The sequence below is a fragment of the Oryzias melastigma genome, linkage group LG1 (assembly GCF_002922805.2).
Source record: "Oryzias melastigma strain HK-1 linkage group LG1, ASM292280v2, whole genome shotgun sequence".
In the NCBI taxonomy this organism is placed as follows: Eukaryota; Metazoa; Chordata; class Actinopteri; order Beloniformes; family Adrianichthyidae; genus Oryzias; species Oryzias melastigma.
Genome location: NC_050512.1, coordinates 29,605,514 through 29,611,875, shown reverse-complemented (window position 1 = coordinate 29,611,875; position 6,362 = coordinate 29,605,514).

Here is a 6,362-nt window from a genome sequence, read left to right as displayed (position 1 = left end):
CTTCGCCCTTCAGTAGCCGGGATAGGCTCCGGCACCCCCGCGACCCCGAAAGGGAAGCAGCGGTCAAGAAGATGGATGGATGGATGTTCTTGCGCACTGATTAATCTCATTATGCATGTGGATAGTGACAATAAAAGATATCTATTTCATTCTATTCTTCTTCCCTGGACTATGGATCAATTATTGGGGTGAAGATGATCAAATTCTTCTCTTTGATTTTATAATAAAACCTTCACGTTTGCAAACGCCTTGGGACACTTTCAGTTATCAGCTCTTGTTGATGTCTTCAGGGAGATCTTCCAAACGTGTTCAGCTCTCAAAGCCCCAGTTTCTGATCTGACGTCTTCAAGGTCTGGCTAAGTTTCCCACCTGGTCTCTGCTGACTCATCAGCCGGCGTTCTTCTAAAAGCGCTCAGCCTGATTGCGTGAAAGTGTGGTCATTGTGAAACTGGTTCTTCTGAGTGGTTCAAAGGAATGAAGCAGAGCAGCAGCTTCACTGCAGGCATGTTTGGTATGCGTCAGTCGAAAGCTCCTTACAGCAGCAGGACGATGGGCCGTCAGCGAGCGCCACTTCCTGGTCATGAGCGCGCTCCGACGAGCCAGTCAGAGGATGATGGTTCAGCAGGTTGGAGCAATGAGTCTTCATGAAGAGGCTGGAGCTTCTCTACACCTCAATGCTGCTGAGCATGTGGTCTGACTGGAAATGTGTGAGTTTTCCTTTAAGGCCTCGGCGAGTGTTTGTTGGCTTCATCAGAGGTTTTGGGCTCACTGAAACATGAAGGCTCGAGCGTTTTTGGGAAACGTTCCATCAACACCTGCAACAGTAAATAGCCGGTTTCGGAGTCAGGAGGACAGCATGCAGACATGCTCAGTTGGCAGCAGATTATTGGTAAGCTGTTGCAAAGGGGCTTATCCCTGCAGCAAAACACCCATTCCGTATGTGCACGGAACATCCCCTCCTAACAGCTGACGTAGCCATGACGACGGTCTAGCGGCACACAACGTAAGGTGTTTGGATTAAAGGAGCTTCTAGAGAAAAAAATGAACAGATGTGTGTTACTGACAGAGACAGAAGATCTGATCATTCAGCTCCGCCGCACACTAACTCAGCATCTTCAGGGATCTTTTCTACAAGTTCTGAGGGTCAGAAGCAGAACCCCCCTCTACTTCTCGAGCATCTATTTTCTTTTCACACAAACCAACTATCAATTATCTTCTTGATTCCTGCAATAATCTTTGTTTAGAGGTGCCAGCTTCAGATGATTCAGTGGGACACAGCAAAGAATGAGAACTCCTACCACTGCCGAGGTCCCTCACTGGCTGCACAGAGCACATTCAAAGCCCTGACACTCATCAGCAACATGAACACCATCATCCTGGTCTAGAACTTCTCTGGCATGCTGCGGTCCCCTGGATCACACAGAAAAAAGAGATTACGAGCTAAACTCTTCCGCTCCCACAGCAGTGGAATGAGCAATCCGAGTCTGTACCGGTCTGTGGTCTGTGAACACAGCTGCCACTGTTTTTTTTTTATTATTATTTTTGTTTTATTATTACTATTTTAAAATAATCAATTTAATCCTATATATCTCTAAACATGAAAAAAGTTTTTTTTTGTTTAAATCCTTTGGTTTTTCACAAAAAAACATTGTTCTAATGAGCTATAGATAGCTAAATAATTGTATCAATGATGAAACATTTAATGATTTGCTAAATATATGATAAACTAACAATGTTAGCTTAAAGTGCAAAATTGTCTATTTGAGTGTGCAGGAAAAAAACACCTTATTCACCCGTCCAGAATTGTTTTTGAGATTTTAGAAAAGCCGCCATTTTGAACCGAGTTGGAAAAGCCCCTCTATCACCCCTAGTGGAATGATCATGAACTACAGGGAAGAAAAAATGTTAAAAGCTTTCTGAGCTTTTAAACGAAATATGCACACGTCACTCTGGGCCGACTGCAGCACTCTTGATTCACCGCTTCATTATTGCCATACTGTTCCTTTTTCATTGTATTTTATTGTATTTGTATTTTTTTTCTTCTCCATTTTTATGTTTTAACTGTATTTTCTTGTGTTTATGTGTTTTGGTCCAGGTCTCCCCTGAAAAAGAGATCTAATCTCAATGGGATCTCCTAATAAAACAAAGATAAAACAAAAATAAAATAAAAACATGGACCAAGTTCTATACAATGGGTTGTTGAGAGAAATTTGTTTCATGCTAATGAGATAGAGATCTTAGAGATGTCTATAGATAGTCCTTTATTCGTCCCACGGTGGGGAAATTTCAGATTTCATTTCTATGTCATATTTGATAAGAATTGTTGTGTCTTAAGACTGACAGGTTTTCTTCCACAACTTTAAACGTGTTAACTGTTTTGTTTTGGACCAAACCATTTCCCCAGTGATTAAATGTAAACCTCATTTCAGTTCAGCTGACTTGCAGAAGATCCCAAAAATCAGATCATGCAGCTTCATGTTGAGATGATCAGGAAAACAACAGATTTACACGCTGGCTTGGTTCCCGAACCGTCTTTAGAAGCCTAAACCTAAAGCAGAGCATGATCTGTTCAGTGCTGGCAGAACGACAGTTAGAGGAGCCAAAGATGACTCACTGGACAGGTTGAGCATCATGTTCTCTACATCATAAACCCTCTGAGGCTCTGTGGAAATGGGTATTTAGTGAATCCATTTGCTCTTCACGTTGCTGGTAGACCTCTTGGAGTTCTTATGCTGCGTTTACACTGAATGTGATTCCCACAGCAAATTCACGCCTGTTTTGACATGCAGCACATTTGCTGCTGGATCCTTTTCCAAACATGTGTTCATAAACTTGATGTCCAAAACTGACTGTATATCTGCATATCTTATATACAGTCAATGCAGGGAAGACATGGACAATGTTGAGAGATCAGGTTTGATTGTTTTGGAAGGCTCTACAAAAGCATCAGTAATCACGTCTCTATGTCTGGGTTCATGAGATCATTCACAGATTGTCCCGGTACGATGAGCTTCACCTCTACTGCAGGAGCTGCGTCTTAATGATGGACGCTTTCAGCGGTACTTCTGTCTCTAAGTGACCCAGTTTGACGACTTCAGAATAAAATTAGAGGATCATCTTGTTAAAAATATTCTAAAGTTCAGAAGAAGATTGACCAGATTGTCCTCCATGTTGGTTTTGGACTCCACCCATTGACCACGTCATCATCATGTCACAGGCCACAGCTGAGTCCCTGATTGGTTGATGCAATGCAAATTCTTAGCTAAGATCACAAGTTTGGACTTGCTTCATCGGAATTTTTATTGCTTCACATTGTTGTGCCGCCCGATATATGCTGCTGGCAGACCGCTGCACTACAGGACCTCTGACTGTACATTGTATCTGGTGTCTGTACCTGATCCATGAAACACATTCAGTGTGAATGTCCAGTTGCTTGAAAAGCCAAATGGGAAAGAAGCAGGTGTAGAAGCACTGAGAGGTGAGAAAAAAAAAATGTTTATTTCAATTTGCTTTCTTTACACAATTGCTCTACAGTGGAGCACGTTCAGGAGGGATAAACATTGTCCACCATTTGGGGCTGTAAAAAAAAGTTAGCAAAAACTTATTTTTTTTGCTCCCGAGTATTCATCCTCACTTCAGATTGTAATGTGCAATCTTTATGAAAGTTTAAACAGAAGAGCTTTAGCTCATGTGTTGACTTTATTCCAACTAATTATGCAACTTATGTAATTCAGTTTCTGTGCATCAGAATCAGCTGATACCTGTTTATCATGTAAACGATCAGGGTAAAACATTATGTCAAAGACCGTGATATTTAAGTGGCGACATCTCTGCTGTTAAAGACCAACTTCAGTGAAAATCTCTTTTTTTTACATGTTCTTGTGGCATATTTCTATATTAAAAAATAATACAAAAAAAAACAAAGTTTCTGATTGAATCGCGTTGGATCAGAAAACCGGATGCTAGAAAAAGCTCAGCTACTGAAATGGGCGTACCAAAGCCTCCCCTCCCCCTGTGCGAGACATGATGAGCGTTCAACACTCCTGCTGTAGCAATTCTGACTGGATTGATCCAATCATCATTATTTTTGCACCGCTAATGTTAGCTTGAGGCTATAAGCTCGTGCATGAGCTGAGCTCTCATCAACACGGAGGTGGGAAAGGGGGCGGGGTTGCTTTTAAGTCAACAGTCCCACCCAGAAATGTATTTGCTGCTACAGATGTGTATAAAATATGTCTTAAAATGACAAATGAAATTATTTTTAAAAGATCACAAGGAACGATTTTACACTGGAAAAAACTATGGTTGGAGTAAGACTTTAAAGGGTTAAAAAAATCAAACGTGGAAGTTCTTAAGACGTTTTCTTTAACCTCCTACTTACAAACAAATCGTGAAATCATAAACACATAAAAATAAATCTGAGGAGGAAACTCGAATGAGAGTTCACCACCGATTGAGACGAGACGCGTGGACAGGACACTCTTCAACTTGCACAGTCACGCCCCTCTTGGGTTGTGAGTGTGCATTTTACACAGCAGCACTCTGCATTAACCCCCCCATCCCTGTCAGACACACATACACATTCATAGACGCTCTCCCTCCTCTGGGAGGGAGGACAAAAATAGCTCGGCTGCTACAAGTCGTTCTCAGACTCGGCCTCTCAGTCTGCGATGATGCAACATCCTCTGCATCCTCGTCACAGAAATACAGGTCTCCCCGACCCGACCGGTGCCCCTCACCGTCTCATTCAACATTAATCTCCTCCATCAGATCTCTCCATCCTTCTCTTTTGTTCTCGTTGCCCGTGGCAACCGTCCATCAAGCTGCTTCTGGTTCCCACTGAATGGCAAGAATAGAACAAGAGGAAGATAAGAATCTCAAACGTGTGTGGATCTGCCTCTGAAGAGCCAGATTTGTGATGTTGAGGGTTCATGTAACATTTTTTATGAGGGCGGGAGATGCTGACGTCACACAGGATCCATGAACTTTAAAAGTTTTGGCTTAAAATCAGGATCTGAACTTCAGGACAGATGGATCTACTGTGATGAGCTCTACACATGGGACAGAAGATTTATGAAGAAAAAACATATAATCAGCAACACGAAAGCATTAGCACTTACTTCTAATGTAGAAAACAAAAGTCCAAGGAGCTCCAACCTCAACTTCTTCATGTCATTTGATTTTTCCACCAAAAACAGCTTAAATCTTCCAGAAACGTTGTATCTGTGTTGCCTTTCATGCCTTATCTCCTCTCATTGTCCCTCTCCTGCAGCCACGCTCACAAAGCTTTCTGTCTCCCACACTGAGACGTACCTGAGCTCCATTTTTTCCTCAGCAACAGGATCCCTCTGAGAGATGCAGAGCCATCGCTTCACATGGTGTCAGGTCTCCGCCATATTGGATGCGAATGGGAACGGCCGTGTTGGTTTACGCTCCTTCCCTCAATGGGCCCGTCACAATGGAAGTGGGGCAGGGCAGGATGCCAAGGCTGCTGTGGATACAGACAGAGCATTGAAGTGGACCGCGGTCCGACAGAAACAGGACTGAGAGTCTCGGGTTCGGCATCCAGAGACACGGCTCCCGCTCCGTAACACTATCTAGGAAGCTTTGTGGAACCCGCAGCGTCTTTATTCTCCAGGACAAACTGCAGGAGAGCAGAGCTGCACGTCCAACTGGACCAAAATGGGTTCACTGTCAAGGGAGATCGGCAGAACCGGATCCTGACGGTTCAGCTCAGACTTGCTCCAGATTAACACAAATGTTCAGAAGTGAAAGAGGAAACATATGAACACCAGGAGAGTTGCAAATACGCAAAAAAAAAATAGTTTTTCGAAGAAAAAAAACATTTCTGAGAAGAATTATGAACCAAATTTTGCACAATATTTTCAGCTTTTAGATCTAAAAGACATGTGTCAAAGTCAAGGCCCGGGGGCCGGATCTGGCCCTCCTGATCATTTTATTTTATTGTTTATTAATGGCCCAATGTTTTTTCTTACACTTGTATAATTTTGACGAAATGCACTTTTATGGAGAGTAAAATATTTAAAGCTATTTAAGGTTTAAGTTGATTTAATCTGGAATAATATTCCTGCCTTTTTATTATTCATATTTATGTTAAAATGTTACAGTTTTAAAGTTTTAAAAAATTAGCATTTTGCTAGCTTTTTGGACTATTTTGGCATTTATTCAGATTTTTAAGATAGTTTGGAGTTTGACTAATATTTCAGCTACATGCTAGCTGTTTTGGCTAATTTAAACTCTTCTTTTGTAAGTGTTTTAGGCTGTTTTGGATAATTTGGGCTTTTTTCAGTTTTTTTGGATTTTTTGAAGTTTTGCTATTTTTTTCAGCTACATGCTAGCTT